Below are 19,003 nucleotides of genomic sequence, written 5' to 3'. Positions count from 1 at the left end.
ATAGAAGAAAAGTAAGTAGAAAAGAAGCATCACACCTACCTATGCTGGTAGAGTTCATAATCACCAGAATTAAATGTTTTGCTTTCATTTTTTCTCATTATATTCTTCCAAAATGCTTCTCACGGAATCATGATTTCCATGATTTCTCTCTGCCATATCCATCAATATTTTGACAGTGCATTTTAGTTGTATCATGTAAGTGATGTCCCAAAGTGAAGTTAACCCAAAAGTTTTCTATTCCAAGTCCTTTTCTGAAGTCATACTCCTGAACTGCACATGCCAGGTTCTTCCTTCATTTTTTCTGTGCCAGCTCCTCAGTACTGTTTGATTTCAACAAGGTGTCAGGAAAAGCTTTGGGTTGGTGGCCTCTTTCCTCTCAGTTCTGAGTGCTCACTGGTGTGGGACAGGGCTCTCTGGCAAAGTATGAAAAATTGCATTACATTTGTGATAATATGCAATTAACCTATGTTTGAGAATCAGACTGGGATAACTGCATCTCCTATGGCATTCTATTTTTAATACATGCATCAGGACTGGATATAGACATTGATTTCTTGAATAGCCGCACGTTCTCTTTGGACAAATGATGAACGAAATGGCTTATGGCTTTGGCTAGGTTGGTGTGTGGCAAATGCTGCTAGAGGGCATCTATTTAATATTTCCTTTAAGAAAATTAAAAATACAACTTTACTTTTATATGCCCACATATAGAAAACCTAGGAAGGAAGTGTTCTGAAGAAGAAGCTCCCATTAATGGCTTTTGCCAATTAGCACGAAAAGACTTTGTCTGTCATGGCATATTTTATTACTATGCTTATCATTCCCGGTAGCCAAGCAAAATGAGGAAAAGTTCCTTGTTTGGTGAAAAATCAGTCATCATTTCCCTGGGTCTTGATTTTTTAAGGTATATTTTAAGAGCGAGAATCTGGTTTTATATTCCAAGTCACTGAAGTTCCTTATCATATATACTTATCAGTGCAAGCCTGAGTCATCTTGTCGCAAGCAGTTGCATAAATTATGCACATAGAAATTATTCTAGTTATGTCTAACAGTAGTTATATTACACCAGGAAGAGGTCAGTCACACAGGAACAGTAACACTCATCCTGGAGCAATGCATTGGCTTCAGAAAGTCAGCTCAGCATAAATGTCGCTTCTCTGAGTCATCGCAGTTGTGAACACAAGCTGTCAGAAGAAGTGGAAAGAACTGAAAACTATTTTATCATCTAAAAAATAAATTACACATTGAATAAAAGATTCTTATTCTACATCCTTTAAATTCTGTATGAAACCTATGTATACAATGTAAGCATACTATAGAAGCATGTTAATTCTAATTAACCTTGTCAAATAGAATTCATTAAGATCGAAAACCTTGTCACTGTGTTTTTCATACTACCCAGGAATCCACTTAATGCAAGCACTGATGTGCTTATCTAAAAAAAACCTGAAAAACCGAAGAAATATGACATACAGACAACACTGAGAAAGAAAAAAAAAAAACTGTTGGTGAGATTGGATGAAAGACCAAGAGCTGAAAAACTAGAGAGCAGGGGTTTTTTTTCCACATCCTCTTTTTTCATCTATACAAACTTTCTACTGCTTTGGGATATCAAAATATTCCTCTCATCTGTACTGCTCCTCTGATGTTATGTGTTTTTCTTCATTCTGGTGCTCCCTATGGCTGAGGGCTTGGTCAAAGGGCTGTTGAAGTCCCTGTAAACTGCAGCCAGTCCCTGGCTACCTGCTTCTGCTATGGGAAAGACACATTGGGTTCAACACTGCTGGAATCCCCCAGGCCTCCACAGAGACTGCTTGTGTTGTGCTGGACAAGGCAAGTAAGTCTCACTGAATTAAGCTTGATGCTTGATGCTTACTACAGAAAGGGGGTATTCTATTGTTTCTGCTGATTCTGTTTGGGATTAGGATTACTCTACAGCATTGAGAATAGCTCTTCACGCACCATATTGCACAATCCTTTTGTGCATTTTTTTTCCCAAAGATCAAAGAAAGCACCTCTGACTGTGTGTTTCAGGTCCAAAAGCATTATTACTCTTTTCATGAATATCAGTGACAAGCTTCCAATGAAACAGTTTTATTATTTTTGAATAATACATATGCAAAGTTACTCTAACATCCCAAGTTTTTAAACTGGCTTGTCTGAGCTGCCATAGGATTTTAATGGACAGCAACCTCTTTGAAAACCCTTTGTATTCAGTCTTTTTTTCCTCTTTACTTCTCAGTTTCAAACACTGCAGCTTTTTAGTCTGCTGCTCAGTCTCCCACACCTCATTTTCCACGATGCCTCACATCACTTATGCAGTTTCTGCCTTCGCCATCCCTCTATTGTCATGCTGCAGTCACTGGGTCTTTCTTTCTTGCTGGTCATTTCTGTGAAGTCTTTCCCTTTCAACTGCCACTTTTGGAACTCTCCTCCACCAGGAGATAGGTAGTTTTTTTCACTCCAGTGTCTCTTTTGCTCTTAGGGAAGTCAGTTCTTTCATCTCTGTTATCTGGTCACCTCCCCATTTGAAAGAGTGTTCTCAGTTCTCACTCCCACAAAGTCTTTTGAAGGAACAAGCTCAAACAATGACCTGCCATGCTCTGCTGTTGTGCCAATCTCTTTCCCAAGCACCTGGATGCTTTTCTTATCCCTGTACACTGATTTTATCCAGAGAATACTTCTCTCTGCTGCCACTGACTGATTCAACTGCTGCCCACCTCCTACCACCCTGACTGGTTTCAAGGGCACATAACTACAGTTTCACTGACATAAATTAGCTAGATGTTTATGAAAAAGTCATAGTAACTATTACTTAATGACCTCTGTACCTTGCTAAACAACAGAAGATAATTTTTCTTTAATTTGTTCCAGATTTTTCAACAATAGTAAATAATAGAGAGCAACATGTAAAATCATGTTGAGATCACACCAGAAAACAGATGCTCATTTCAAGAGTTGTCTCTGAGGCAGAGGTATTTGCTTCAAACTAACTCAGTGTGAAAAAACATTTTATATGTCTCTGGGGAATTCATACAGTATGTTCCCTTAAACTTTTATGGAACACCTAAAGTCTAGAATAAAACCTGTGATGATCCTTAATCAGAAATAGCCTAAGAAGTTTTGCTGCAGGAATGCTATAACTTACTTTAACAAGTGTTTTCAGCTTTGCTTCACAAAAAAGAATATTTTGGGGGTTTACATGTTTACAATATGTCTGTGGAATATGGAATACATACAATATTTAACTTTTTTCTCTAAAACTTCAATATCTCCATCAGCCACAACTAAAAATCAACAGATTTTAAATTTATTAATTTTACATTATTATATGGTTTTTTTCAATAATGAACAAAGACCTGTGAAAGCAAATGTAAAATTCGAAGTAACCATAATCACACTTCAAGGCTATCAAAAAATTTCGGAAACTGTCCAAATTACAGAATCACAGAATCATTAGGGTTGTAAGGGACCTACAGAGATGATCTAACCCCCCTGACAAGACAAGGCCACCTGGAGCAGGTGACACAGGAACGTGTCCAGGGGGGTTTGGAATGTCTCCAGAGAGGGGGACTCCGTGAACTCTCTTGGGCAGCCTGTTCCAGTGCTCTGCCACCCTAAATGGAAAGATGTTCTTCCTCATGTTGAGGTGAAACTTCTTGTGTTTGTGTTTATGGCCATTATTCCTTGTCTTGTTGCTGGGCACCGCTGAAGAGAATCTGCCATCATCCTCTTGGCACCCATCTTTGAGATATTTATATGCATTAATGAGATCCCCTCTCAACCTTCCCAATAACCAGAGCAGTTACCTTGATCTGGAAATGTGTTAGTAATCTCACAGCCAAAGGTCTTTCTCCTATTCTTCCACTTAACAGGACTGAAAATGTGAGTCTCTTAAGTATGAAAAATTATAGGTGGACATCTGGGGTGTATTTATCTTCTTTCACATTTACAAACCCTTAAAAAACCTTTGCACTGGGATTACAGTTGTTAAGAGTAATGGAGTTCTGTTGCACATATAAATGAAAGACTTTGACTTTTGGGCTAATCTGAGCCGAATTGGAAATGAGAAATTTGAAACACTTCAATGAGAAAGAATCTCAAACTAATAATTAGAAAAGCTTTTTCAACAGCACTATATTCTCTCATTTTTCACTTTTTCATTTTACATATTCAAACAAAACCATTTGAACTTGTAAAAGATTTTTTTCCAATGTAAAAATAGAGTACCCTGCTAATTCCAGAAATTTTTTCTTCTTTAAAACTAAATTTTAGCAAAATATACATGTTTGCACAGCACTTCCATGGAAAATTCCTTCTAAATGTGAATGTGTTATGTTTTTCTTTATTCCAATGTGAAAATTTCTCCAGACTTGAAAAGGTACTTAAATTAAAACCAGCAGGGGCAGTCTAACTACAATTTCTTCCTTGTTAAAATCGAACTAGTGTAATCCAGGGTTCTGGATATAATGAAGTGTATGAAGGGCTAGATCCTAAAGATTAACCCCCAATAAGTATTGTTCTTGGATGAAAATACCAGTGTTTTTCAAGATGCACTTACAAACAAATGGCTTTTTATTTTATATTCAGAGGTATGTGCACAGAATTATAATACTGTCATGAGTAGAGAGCCCACAAGCATTATACTGAGGAAAAAGAAAGGTAAATTAATAAATAAAATTTGAAAGATTTGAAAAATGCAAGTAAGTCTGCAGGATTGTTCTTTCTCCAGAAGTGAAATTTTTTTTTCATTTTCTCAAAGGCTGTTAATGCTAAACTTTCTTCCTTGTGCTAATTCTATCCACATTCAGAACATGTACCCACATATATCCACATTCAGAACTTGTTCTGCTAAATAAAAATCAATCTTTCATTCGATTATAAACAGAACTGAAAGTGCAGAACAATCCCTTTTCAAATTAAAAGCAACTTAAATTCTCAAAGTATATTATGATGTCGTTGCATATTTGATAGAAAATAAATGTCAGCTTTTTTTAGTGTATTGTTTGTGAGATTTCTTTCCATTAAATCTGAATATGTGTTTAGGTTGTAAGTCAATTTTTTAGTACAAGTCATAACTAGATGAGTGAAGTCAAATAACATCGATTAAAAAAATTTGGAGACATTGCTTGTATTTTTAAATGAGCTTGCTAAAAGAATTAAAAATGTAGAATTAAAAATATACTATTTTAAGGACATATACTGGTGCCTCTGAATAATTTCTCCTGAAAACCCCTACATTTCAAATTTTATAATATTAAAGAGTTACATCCTTTTGTATTCATGTTAGCAGAAAATTTGGGGGGGGGAGCATCTAAATTTCATATCTTTATATTGACTTATTATTAAAAAAGTATTGCATTTCCTAAGCTTTGGTAAGTTCCAGGTTCTCAGAAAATATTGATGTGAAAATTATGCAGAAGTGATTAGGCCATGGGGTTTTCCCTTCTAAGGTAAGGTTGTGTTATTAATTTTATCTATACCATTTCCTAATGCAATATTCAAGGAAATACTTGGCTAATGGCAAAGAAGAGTGGGAATGGTTATACCATGAATCATACCCATACACAATTATATGAAGTCTTGAGGAGAAGTTGGGAAGGTCTTTGGTGGAGATTGGAAGGGTTTCTTGGAGCATAATACATATATATATCCAGTGACATTGCTGAAGTGAGCTTTTACTGGCTGTGTGACAAATCTATTTGAAAGAGTTGCCTGGAGCCTGAAACCAGGCTGGGTGTGAGAGTCTGGGCAGGGAGCACTGGAGAGTGGTAGAGCAGGGGCTGAGCAAGGGCTCTAAGCGGAGACATGAGAGAGAACACCGTCCTGAGAGGAAGGATGTGGGACAAGGAGAAGGTACAAGGGGAAGGGAGAATTAACAGTAGAAGTGAAACAAAGTATCTTCCACTGCAGACATTAGGAATATGTCCTAGTCCATCATTTAGATGAGTTGTGCCAAGAACCTGATGGAACTGCAAAGGGGAAAGCAAGAAAACCTCTTCCCTTGACTGTAGTCCCCTAAGCCCCATCAGTTCCTCCCTCGTCACTCACTTTCACTTGAACTTCCCACTTCTTTAGTCCACTTTCCCAAAATGTCAGAGGTGTTCTCTGGGCTCCAGACAAGTCCATCAGGTAATGACTGAAAGGGAAGAAGCTTTGTCACATGCACCTGCTCACTATATTAACCCTGTCCTTTCCATGTAGCATTCACTACTTAAAAAACCCTCAGTCAAGAAGTTTTATTTTACCATACAAGTGGTCAAAGCAAGACAAACATAGAAGCCAACCTGATTTTGCTGCTCAGACCCTACACTTACTGCAAGAAACAACACCAGTTTATTGGTGAAAGGTATGGTTTGATGTCCTTGTCTCTTTGCTAGGGTACAGCCTGGCAACACACCTTTGTAACCAACTAATACCAAAAAATTAGCATGATAATATACAATGGATTTCTATATCAATGCAGAAATGGCAACTGAACTGCCAATACCTTACACTAAAGACTATAAATTCATGATCATTGGGCTCAATTTTCTTTTCTTTCCATCTACTTCATGGGCTCTCAGTCTTAATCCTGTGAGTGTCTCAAGAACAGCAAGCAACAGTGAGCAACCAGGGAAGGTGTCAACGGAGGATTGATTCCCAGGTCATCAAGAATAACCCCTCTTATTCCAAACATTAAAAGAAATTACCTGTGGAGCTGGAAAGAGACCAGGTCTTATTTTTTTCAGGCTGAGATGAATGCCTAACTTAGTTGGATGCTTTCAGGAACAGCAGAAAAGAATGAGTAGAGTACTGGTAAGTGTCATACCAAACCTCTTATTGAACAACTGTATTAGAAATGATGAGAAAATCATTGGTGTTCTGATTTCCAGAGGAGGTGGAGGGAGGGAGTGTAAGTTCTATATATTCTGTAACAAAGATTTCTGAGGTAGATGTGACCTTGCCTCAAAAAATGAAGTGTATTTTTAGAGATACTGCAATGTGCTAGTTATCTGTACAGTATACTGTGTCTGTCTTGGAGGAGAAGCTGCCCCAAAAATTCACAATTTTAATCGCAGAAACAAATGGTGGTTGTAGTCCCACATGAACCTGCAGTTGGTAGCTGTTCATTAAAACACCTGTCTTGGTGTGGCATGCTTGTGCTAGCACATCTGAGTCTAATTTTGCATGTCTATGAAAAATGTTAAACAGCAATAAAAGCTTGCTCAGATGAGGAAACACAGCAATGAGGTACCTTCACAAAAGTATGCCATGAACAATATGAGAGAGAATAATAACAATAAAAAAGAAGATATAATTTGTCTCGGGTTTTTTTCTGGAGTCTGACACAGAACCTTACCCAGAGGGAAAACTTTCTATCACCAGTAAAACTGGTCATTTATGTGCCATGAAAATACCTTTGCATTACTTGTGCATTTGAAACAGTCTTCAGTGTATTTGGATTTATTTGCAGTTCTTTCTTTCTCTGTCATGCTAGTTTCTTGAACACAAAAATAAGTGTGCTTGTCAGAACTTTTTAAAGACTTTTAGCTCATTTATGATTGCATCTATTCATGGTTTCTTTTTCCCCTCTGCCCTAACTTTTCTGTGTACTACCATGTAAATAGGTTGCAGAAAGGCTCTGAATTTACACAAGTAGTGTATTCTCTACATACCATGATTTTATACACTCATATTTGTATACATTAAATCTTTATAAATTTCTCTTTATACATTCAATATCTGTAATGTCACCGTGAGTGTTATGTTCTGAAGCATGCAATTACTCACCAAAGTTATTTTAGATGGGCTTTATAATAACTGTTCTGTACATTTGATACCACCATTGATTGTAGAAGTGACTACAACTATACCACCATTGCAGGTTTTCTTATTATAACACTTTCAAACTGAGTAATTTCATGTTACTTAGTGTCATCCTGTTTCTTTCAGAAGAATAAGCTTCAAAAGGTATGTTTCATCTCTGCCAAAAGCAGGGTGGAGGGAAAAATGATGATTTCTGCACAGCACATGGCTCAACATTATACAGCCTTCAGTGAAAGAGTTAATCAGAGACACCATGTAAAGAAAGAGCTGAAAATGTGCCTGACTTTTGAGAACAGAACAGAGATGAAGGTATTCTTTTCACACAGATGGAGTTGAAAAAAAACCCTACTGTTTTTTTTGCAGGACAAGAAAATAAACTCTGAAAAAGCAGTTATTTGATGGACTAGGGATCCTGTGGCAAAGTCTGATTAGAGAGGTTATCTTCATGCAGATGAAAGGAGACCATGTTACACAGAGTTATTTTCAACATTTCTGGGAAAAAGATTTTATAGGCGGGAGGGCCCAACATGTTTTGCTGTGTGAAAATTACAAAGTAAGTATCATTACATTCAATGGCATGAACAAATCCTGGAAGGAGCATCTTTATTTCAGCCTGAAAGGAGACACCTCAGGGGTGGACATCAGCAGGAGGTGGAGCAGCAATGAGCAGAAAACCTTGCTTTATCATAGCACTGAGTGGAGACACTCTTTACTCAATTGATTTCCTTACCAGGGGTTTTGTGGATCCATCCCTCCCATTATTCCTTGTGTCTTGCTGGGATCTGTGGCCATTCATTTCATCTGGGAATGTGTGGTGGCCTGCTAACTCCCTGATTCTGTATGTTCCCCCTGTTCCCTCCCTAGACTTGGCCACTCCCTTGGTTTCTCCCTATTTTCTCCTGTACCCCAGCCCCACCCAGGGACCGTCCCCAGGTCCCTGACAAAACCATCCCGCACGCAGACCATGTTGTCTCTCTACCTCTGAACATTGTGGGGACAAGATGTGACTAAAGCCATCTCAAACCCTCATGAGAGACTCTTCTCTACCTTCTTTACCACCACTGTGTTGTAACGCTGCTGGCTGCCAGAGCCAGATCGTGGGGCTGTCCCAAATGGACTCTGGGATGCGATCAATCGCATGGCCCTAGGAAACCCTCGCTGAGCTGTCAGGCAACAGCAGCCTGCTAGGCTGTCCAGAGGCTACAACAGGAATGGATACCTCTAACAGCCTCTCCCTGGCTGCTGGGCAAGGGCTGCTCCTGAGGCTGAGCGGAGGAGGAAGACCTTAGTGCCTCTTCTTCATCCACTTGGCTATCTGCATTGGTACTGAGGGAACTCTTGAAGTGATGATCTCTTCCAAAGCAGAGCTCAAGGGCCTTGACACATGACAATATTGCTGTAGTAATGGGAACAGTGGTATCCACTGTTAAAGTAAGTGACATCTTTCTAGCTTAACTAATAACAAATTAAGTGTGGCTATTCTAATTTTTGTGAGAAAGGCAGTACTTAGTGAGAAAAAGGAGTCAGATCCTGGACCAATATTCTTGCAGTGATGATGTCAGAAGATAGATTTTGAAAATAAAGAATTGTAATCCAATCCTTTCAGGTCTTAATGTCAAAACTGAATATTTCAACTGTGAGATAGGATTTGAGGATGCACCATGGTCACCCAATAGTCTCCTACTATTTGCCCCTATGGGCAGCTCACAGATACAGCTCATGAAGAGGTGATGTCAGAACTAAGCTCCATACAAACCCCTTGAAAACATTAATAACATTTTAATACATAAAATTTCACTTACAGTGCTAACAGCACATTTTTCATGTTATGTTTATGCATTTGAGAGATATCACCATGAATTAAAACATGTCTTATCAGAGCAAAATAGATAAGTCAGATCTGCTGGGATCTCGTGATATGTGAACATGTATTTCTATGTATTGTGTTCCACAGACTATTCAATCTGTTCATTTCCATAAAAATATTTCAAGTGCTTTCCAGTTAGGTCAAAAGTCCTAGTGTTTTCCTCTTGCCTCCAGTATCACCTTGCCTCCAGCCTTCAAATCATTGAAGCAAATGTGCACAATCCATAAAATGTGTTTTAATAAAATGGGTAGGAATTTTAGAATAAATCAGAATATCAAGGACTAGATGTATTTTAACACAGTGGGTGCTATCTAGTGCACAAAACAAAAGGAAGAGTAACCTAACCCTACTTTAATATACCTTAACTGGATTTCTCTAAGGTTTTACATGTTAGAAGAGATACATCCTTATACATGTGTAACTTTTCCACTGGCTGTACTTTTTAGATTGACTGTGAAATAGAATCATTAGATGGTGTATTTAAGCGATTACTTGGTTTTGCTGAAAATTGGTGTAACTTTCAGAAAGCCCTGGTCACTAAGTCTCATTCTGTATTTCGATAGAACATTTTGATTGTACATTCATAGGATATACTACTTTATATTAATCTATCTGTCCTTCATTACCCCACAGCCTCTTCTTCTTTCTGAGGTTCCACACAGATTGCCTATGCAATTGTAATTCTTACCTCTAAAGAAAATGAAGAGACCTCACTTCCTGCCATCTGTCTTAAGCAGAGCTGCATATCTGCCTTCATCTGTTCTGAGATTATGTTTGATTTGGGTACTAGCAAATCTGTCACTTCTCTCCACATTCAAACTAGCGCCAGGAATGTGCTCTACAAGAAAATATTTATTTGTGTGTGTGCATTTTCTGGTGACTATGTCCTTTACCTGATGAAGGAAGATAAAGTGTTACTTGTGTTTCCAACAATGTATTAAGACTATCTGTAGAAAGATTTATGTTTCTCTCCATGACACAGGAGCTTGAAGGGGCACAAGGCTCCCGAGGGAAGCATCTGGATTTGTACCAGACATAGAACAATGTATATTTTTTTTCTCAGGTCAGTTTCTTGACAGAGCACAGCACAAAACATCTTTCTGCTATCATTTTACTGTGGATTTGGAGAGGGTATGAATTTTGTTGGCTGGTGCCTAACTTAAAATTTTGATATGTCTTAGGCATCTTAAATTATATTGCTGATTTTAATGCATTTAATGATGCTTTGAAAATTATATTTCTATTTTACCTGACAAGGAAATAAGGCTCCTAAAGACTTCTGTTAGTTACTGCCAAACTCCCTCTGTGGATTTTGAGAATGCTCAGAGAAATACTATGATACAATATTCATTCTAGTCTCTCCTAGAAGCTAATTGTTTCCTGATAAAAACATTCCTTTACAAGAGTCCTACTGTTCTGAAAAGCTCACCCATACTATGCATTCAAATAAAGCAGGAGGTTTGAATATGAAACATTTTAAAATTGTATTCTTGCCCTAGCTACTAAGTTTTGATGTATTTCTTGGAGCTCAGACCCCGGGAAGGGAATTTGCAATGTCTTGTCTAAATGGTTCCTGGGAGCCTCACAAGCCTTACTACTCTGCACATTAAAAGCTGTCTGAAATTTGGAATTCAAAACACTTTTAACAAAAATAGTTTTTAGAAAATGGTTGAGGATAAATTTTCACACTTTCCTGCTTCTTTAAGTAGATTTATGGGGGTTTTGTATATCAAGATACACTACTGTTTTCTTTAGGTGAAACTGTCAACTGTGATTACCATTAAAAAGCTTGTTAGCCTCACAAACCAAATGAATCCATCTTTATATATACAGCGGGAATCTACATAGTTTTATTTGGACAAGTTTTAAAATTAGTTTGTACAAAACCACAAAACAATATAATGCATTTTATGTAATGAATATTTCAGGCTAAATGCAGAAACTGTCCAAGAAACAGGGAGCAGAAATTTGTACCTTCTTTCCAGTAAGCACCCTTACTGAGGGTTCACCAGACCTTGTTCTTTCAAGCACTTCTTGATCACATAAGTCCTGAACTATTTCCAACACAGTGTCTGAATTCCAACAGGAACTCGTAGGTCAGGGTATCGCCCCAGCTGCTGGAAATATAGATCTGTCCCTGTGAAGGAATTGAACATGGGTAAGTGCTATGAAAAGGGATGGGAAGAAGCACTGTCATGTTCTCTTGATTATAACATGATTTAGAAGAAATAATAATTCATAATTGCCCCTCTGAGGGGTTTTGTCTTTCTGTTTTGAAGACTACAGTCAGGGCTGCAATTCTGAAGCAAACTTTCTAAACTCCAGGGGATGATGAAAATAATGATTGACACCAAACTCAGGGTTCAAGTATACAGCTAAGGTTTTTCACCCCTGGGATCAGCTGCAATTCCCATCTTCCCAGGGAAAGTGTATTTTTGTTTTATCTAACTCAAAGCATTTTGAGTCTAAACTAAGTCTCTTCACTGGTTGCAGTGAACATTCAATCATTGTTCCAAAGATTGTACTTCTAAACATTACACTTAAGGATCTTGGTTAAGTATATAATTATTGCTTTCTCAAAATCACAATGGATTATACAATATTGCCTCTAGAGCACATTATCTAATTTTTTTTAAGACAGTGACTTCCATAAAAAGGTTGTGTATTATAACCACACCAGTATTTATTCACAATGAGAAGAATAAGGCAGCTGCCTGACTGGTTGCTATTATCAGGCTCAAGTTCTGTGGAGGATGTTATTGTCTGACAGAGTTTTATATCAGGACTTCCTATAACCATTGGCTCCTTCATCAGGATCATCATAATTGGACATCATTTTCCACATTTTTGTCTTATTTCTGTCTTCCTAATCTCCAGCTAAAAAGGTCACTGTCCTGAAAACTGGATTACAGTACCCCACAGTCTTGGAATTGAATGCATAAAAAACAATGGCTTCCACTTTCATGATTTCCTGATAGCAGCTTCAGCTGTATCAACTTCAGAAAGAAAATGACTGGCCAGAGCATACTTTCCCCCCTCCTATTGTCTCTTTCTTCACAGTTCTGTTAAAAAAGGATGTAAACTTTTTCACTTGGGAAATAGTTTTGAATTTTGAATACAGGGGCTTAGTCTTTGGAAAGTATATCTACATCATACTTTGGTGTCTATTAGATCTTTTCTCCTTATTTCCTTTGTGTTGAAAATCTAGCCTTAATTTTAAAGAAAAGATTGTTCATTGTCCAAATTAAGATTGGTGGACATATAAATTATTATTTTTCATAAATGATATGAGAAGCAAGAGAATGTGACAATGCTCCTTCTCATCCCTTCTTATAGCACTTAACCCATGTTCAATTTCCTCTCAGTGACAGATCTATACTACAAAGTATGAAGGCTTTGTGCCAACATTTCTTGCCCTCCTTTGGTCTTCAGGCATTTTAGTTACTCTTCTAGTTTAGTACCTGTCACTTTACCTCATGCCAATTGCCTACCTGAAACCCACCTTTTTTCTTTTCTTATATTTTTTGTTTGTGTCCTGTTCTATTCTCTTTCACTATCTCATTTTTTCTTCAACTAAGAAGTTTAAAGGTGTAAGAAAAAGCTGCCTAGAGGCTACTTTCTCCCATTCTTCCATGCCAACAGACTTAGCACCTACTAATACAGACTTGATGTCTTCATGCCTTACAGTCTTGATTGCTTTATTTAATGCCATATTGCAGGAAAGAAAAATTGTTCAACAACTGTATTTGTGCTAAGGATTTTAATCTTTACTAGCTAGCCCGAGAGTGCTGCTCATCTCTAAAAACAGCTTTGCAGCACTTTCTCATTAAGCAAGTGCTGCACTGTGCTGTCAGTACTACTTCTCAACAGTCCCGCACAATTCGTTCTGCAGGGAAAATGGGATAAGGTTTCTTCATTTTCTGGAAAATGTTCTATATCTCTGAATGTTTGGATCCATTTTTAGACCTGCTCTCAATATGAATGTCAGGAAGAGAGCTTGGGTCTTGCTTCGAGCTTGCCACACTAAAGCTGTGATAAATGACTATTATCTGAGAAGACATCTCAGATACTTGGTATTTAAAAAAAAAATTGTAATAATCTGGAAACGTCGGACACACAGACAAGCCTACCACAAAACCAAGTAGAGTGCTACCTGGAAGAGGGAAGTTATTCTAGAATTTCATTTGTTCTGCAAAGATTCTTCTTGTAACAGTGCAAAAGCCTAGCAAATAATTCTTCTATACCTATATGTACAAAACCCACACTATACTGTTCAGTGGTTTATCACTGTAATCAATGCAGAATTATAAGGGCAGAACCGCAGGAGAATATATCAGTCCTTGCTAGTAGCCTAGTACCACCCTGCATAATATTTGTCAGGCTTTCATTAATCACTACTGTGTGAATTATAAAAATTAACATTTTCTTGATAGATTTTATCTTTCTCCATGTTACTTTAAAATTAATATGGATCTGGACTGTTTCTATAGCAAGTAGTACTAGACATGCTAATCATGGCTATTCATCCAGAGGTTATGGTAGATAATCAGAAAAATGCTGATGAAGCATCTTCTGATATTACTTGAACTTTTGTTCAGTAGATTTTATTACTCCTATTCACAGCAGTTAGCAAATAAATTATGTTCATGGTTTTAAGAGTGTACTGATGTTGGATGTTAATTCATGCTTATTATCAGAACTTGTAAAAGACCATCTTGATAAAGTGACCAAAGTGAAGGAGTGAATAGTTTTTGGGTTTGGTGAAGTGTTGATCAAACAAACCATTGATTCTTTTTACAGTGATTTTTTGTGAAATACAGATTAACAGTGTGAAAAGTTCAGCATATATATCTTCGGGAATAATAAAGAAGAGCTATTCTACATTACTGTTAATGATCTGATGAGAAAAATAAATCTTAACGGTCACATTTGGGAACTATAGTTCAAAAGAACAGAAGCTGGGGGAAGGGAAATGCATCACAGGCACATGTAAACTTTTTTAATAGGACATTTTATCTTGTCTTCTAAAATAAAAAGCTGAAATCAATTTTGTCAAATCTCATTATTTGGAAAAATCCTGAGGTGTTAAGAAGAGCAGCTGAAATGCCATTTTCTCTGCAGCTCTCAGGATCTGGGATGAGAACTTGAGTTAATATCTCTTTATATCAGCATACATTACTATTCTTTTCTGGTTCTGAATTTATTTTTTCCCCAAAGAATCTTCTGTACTCCTGTTATTTAGGTATCTTTAGGTACCTTTTTCTTCAAGCTCGTATGAGACTCAAACTCCGTCTCTTATAATGTATTCAGTCTTTCTTGCAGGAAGACTCTGACCAAGCTCTAAAAGAATGCAGAGTAAGATGAATGTAAATGGAATTCTTCTTTTTAAAATATTTTGGATTCTGTATTAGAATTGATTAAAGAAGAAAACCCTCTTCTCTCTATATCTTTCAAGGAAAAACTCACGGGCAGAATTTTGGAAACTTTTGCTTATTCATCACAATTCAGAAAGCTGTTATCCATGAAGAACAAGCAAAGCCTGTTCCCAAAGCAAAGAGCAAGCAAAGCCTGTTCTGCTGTTGACTTACTCCTGTCTACCTACAGTTAAAACAAGAGTAAACTGAAAATGAAGATGTTCCTTCTTGGTTGCAGAAAGATGAATTTACAGTTGTTTGGCTAGTGCTTTCTTCCTGAATGAATTCAGTTCTTCTATTACTGCAAGCCTTGATGTGGTTACGGCAAAGTAAGGATGAGAATATCAGATTCCTTCTGCCTCCTTTTACCTCATGCTGCAGACTCAGGGAAATACCATGCATGCTAAACGTTGGAAGGCTCCTTTTTGTTCTACTTTGAGTTACTATATAATAAAAAGGAAGATTTTTAATGAAGATTCCAGTATTAAACCGTATCTCCTTTCAGTGATGGACATGATTAAGTTCTATGACTCTTAGTGAAGCAAATTTAAACCACCAAGTACTTTGGAAAATTTCCTTATAAATCTGTTAAACACATTATTGTATTGACCCATCTAATACTATGAAAATATAGTAGCAATTGTTCAGATCTAAATTTTTCCATAAAATTTGAAAAAAATTAGGTATTTTGAGGATCTACTCATGTATTGAAATCTTAGTACAATTTAACAAATATTTGCTTTTGAAAAGCTTTCCACACCTGTTTCTCAATGCTGTTTAGTGACAAGGAAAAAATAATCTTTTTTTTTTCTGATTTATTGACTGTCAAAATAAATAGATGGACAGAAAATTTCAGTAGCATGTACTTTCATTCTTGTAAATATTGGAGAAAGCTTACTATTAAAAATCACTTAACAAAAATTTGGAAATTAATAATAGCTGTTATCTGTGGTGCAGCTCTAATAACTTCTGCATCTCACATGGCCTTGAGTTCAGCTAACCTGTGTTCAGAGCTAGGTATTTTTCAGACTATCTGGGTGGCTTGGCCCTGTGGTCTTAACATGATGGGCAAAAACCAGATATCTGTGTTTCTGCAAGTTGTTCTTGCTTCTGAAAGCCAGGTTTGTATCTGGAGCCCCTTCAGTGTATCAGAACTACAGAACCACAGAATAGGGCAGGTTGGAAGGGACCACAGTGGGTTGTCTGGTACAACTTTCCTGCTCAAGATGGGTCATCCCAGAGCACATGGCACAGGATTGTGTCCTGACGGTTCCTGAATATCTCCAGGGAAGAAGACTCCACACACTCTCTGGGCAATCTGTTCCAGTGCTTGGACACCTGAACAGTAAAGAAGTTCTTCCTCACATTCAAGTGAAACTTCCTGTGCATCAGCTTCTGCCCATTGCCTCTTGTCCTAGTGCTGGGCACCACTGACAAGAGCCTGGCTCCCTCCTCTTGTCACCCTCCCTACCAGATACTTACAGACATTGATAAGACCTTATCTTCTTTTCTTGAGCTTTCTCAGCCTTTGCTTTTAAAAATGTTCCTGTCCCTAAACCGTCTTTGTTTCTCTCTGCTCAGCCTGCTCCAGGAGCTCCATGTCTCTCATCCTGAGGAGCCCAGATCTGGACATGCCATACCAGATGTGCCTCAGCATGGCTGAGCAGCGGAGCAGGATCACCTCCCTCTCCCTGCTGGCAATGCTCTTCCTAATGCACCCCAGATCTGCAGTGTATCAAAGTAGTACTGTAATTATAAATATGTGTTTTAATACAGGAAGAAAATAAGATTTTCATGTTGAGAATTGTATTCTCTATGATAGTTTTAACTCCTGAGTAAAGACTGAAATATTTACTTGCTACTTGAATAAATGAAAATTCAAGATAGCTTATGATATTATCTTTTTCTACAGATGATTTTTAAAAATGTCACTAGCCTGATTCTTTGCAAACATGATTCAAAATTATTAAATTTGTTTAAAAAGATGCTGATTTCAAGCCAGATTTCAAAAACTGTAAATGCATACAGCAAAGAAAAGTAGAAAAAAATTTATTCTAAGAACTCATTCAAGTCCTTTCACTTTGCTTCGTCTGCAGACTCCTTAAAATACTGCAGTGTTGTCATGAAAAGTTGACTGTTTAAAGACTAAAGAATAAAGGAAAACCCTAGCTAGAAATGGAAAAGAGAAACCAATGAGACACTCAAAAATTAAAAATAAACAAACAAAAGGTTTTCTTTAAACATGTCCTGCCAGTATTTTTGTGCTTTTCAACTTAATCTATTGATATCTCTAAATATCTGTCAAAATAGCAATCTGTAGGGAAATAACTCCCTTTCCCTAGTAATTGGTCTGACAAATTATGGGTGGTGATACTCACAGACACTCACAGAGCCACACCTAAAGTTTTATAAAGACATCCCAACTCTCTGGTCAGACATTTTTAAAGCGTTAGCCTGGTTTGAAACTGTGTTCTGAACACATGGAGATCCTACCTTTAATGGATCACGTAACAGCTGGAGCTTTATAGAAGACGTGTGTAATGTGGATTGAGTAACTTGAATTACTGATACAATTATGAATCTCTTATGATGTACAATTATCTGCACAAAGAGCCCATATAATACAATAACTCTGTCCAAGGGGCTCCAGCTTGTTTTTAATGTGACAATAATGTTTAGTACTTTACTTTTATGAAGTTCTTTCTAAACGTTAAATAATTGATCCTTGCAGCACTCTTGTGAAGTATATGTGTGAGCCTTGAGCTTAATTTGTGACACCTGCAGAGGTCAACACAAGTCACAGTTTCCCTGGACCACAGTGGGAGGACGGGAAGCCTTGCAGGACTGACCCTATAGAACAGCTGAGGTAGAGCTGGTGAATTTAAAATACTTGCTTTCAAGTTTGGTCCTTGAACAAACAAGTGTAGCCTCAATAGCTGATATTGCTTAAATAAATATTGCAGCCTCAAACTCAGGGAAGTTTAGCATTAAGGAAGAGGTGAAAAATCAGATTTGTACAAGACAAATGAGTGGAATACAGGGGAAATAGAAAATCCTAAAAACCTTGGCCAATGGAAAATGTCACTACAGTAATTTTGAAAAAAATTATTGAAATACAGATTATTGCCAGAGGCTTGTTATTTTTACATTGAGATGCAAGTAGGAAAAGCCAATACAGGCTAGATTCCTCATTTTGGACAAGTGGGGCAAAAGGTAGCGGGTCTTTCCACAGCACATGACCTCTCCTGAGATCCTAAATAGCCTCTAGATTTCAAGTAAAATAGTTCCAGGTACAACTTTACATGGCTGCTTGTCTAGGTAAAGGCTGCTCTCCCAGTCAGCTTCTATCCTCCAAGTGGTAGGTAAAGCATAGCAATCACTTTTGAAAGTCTTTTGGGAATAGTTCATGATTTGCTGTTTAGACTAAGAAATAATTTTTACTTCTTACCTAGCTGGTATATGTAATATGGGTTGGGGAGAGAAGAAGGAGGGAATATGTAATGCAGCACTTGTGCTTGAGGGTGGGCTGGGTCACAGCAACAGATATGGGTTTTAGATAGCTCTTTTTTTCCCTTCTAACCAGGTTTGATTTAGGAAGAGAGGGAAGACAGAGGGAAGACAAGCATCTCACTCCTGGGAAAAAAGCAGCTCATCTGTATGAAAAAGGAAAATATATCTTAATAACATTCAGAAAACCTAAAAAATTGCATATCCTCTCATTTCACTCTTATAAGTGGTATTTTAAGAAGAGATGAACAGAGTTTCTTCAGAGAAATCAGAACCAAATAAAGAAAAAATTGAATATTGACAGAACAGAACCCTAATTCATGTGAAAATAATTAGTGAAGGATGACATTTGGCTGGGTTATTGTTGGAAGTTCCAACCCACCTGCCATGGACAGGGACACCTTCC

Source organism: Aphelocoma coerulescens, chromosome 4 (assembly GCF_041296385.1).
Source record: "Aphelocoma coerulescens isolate FSJ_1873_10779 chromosome 4, UR_Acoe_1.0, whole genome shotgun sequence".
Classification (NCBI taxonomy): Eukaryota; Metazoa; Chordata; class Aves; order Passeriformes; family Corvidae; genus Aphelocoma; species Aphelocoma coerulescens.
The sequence above is the reverse complement of the archived record's forward strand: the minus strand, read 5'-3'. Positions refer to the sequence as shown.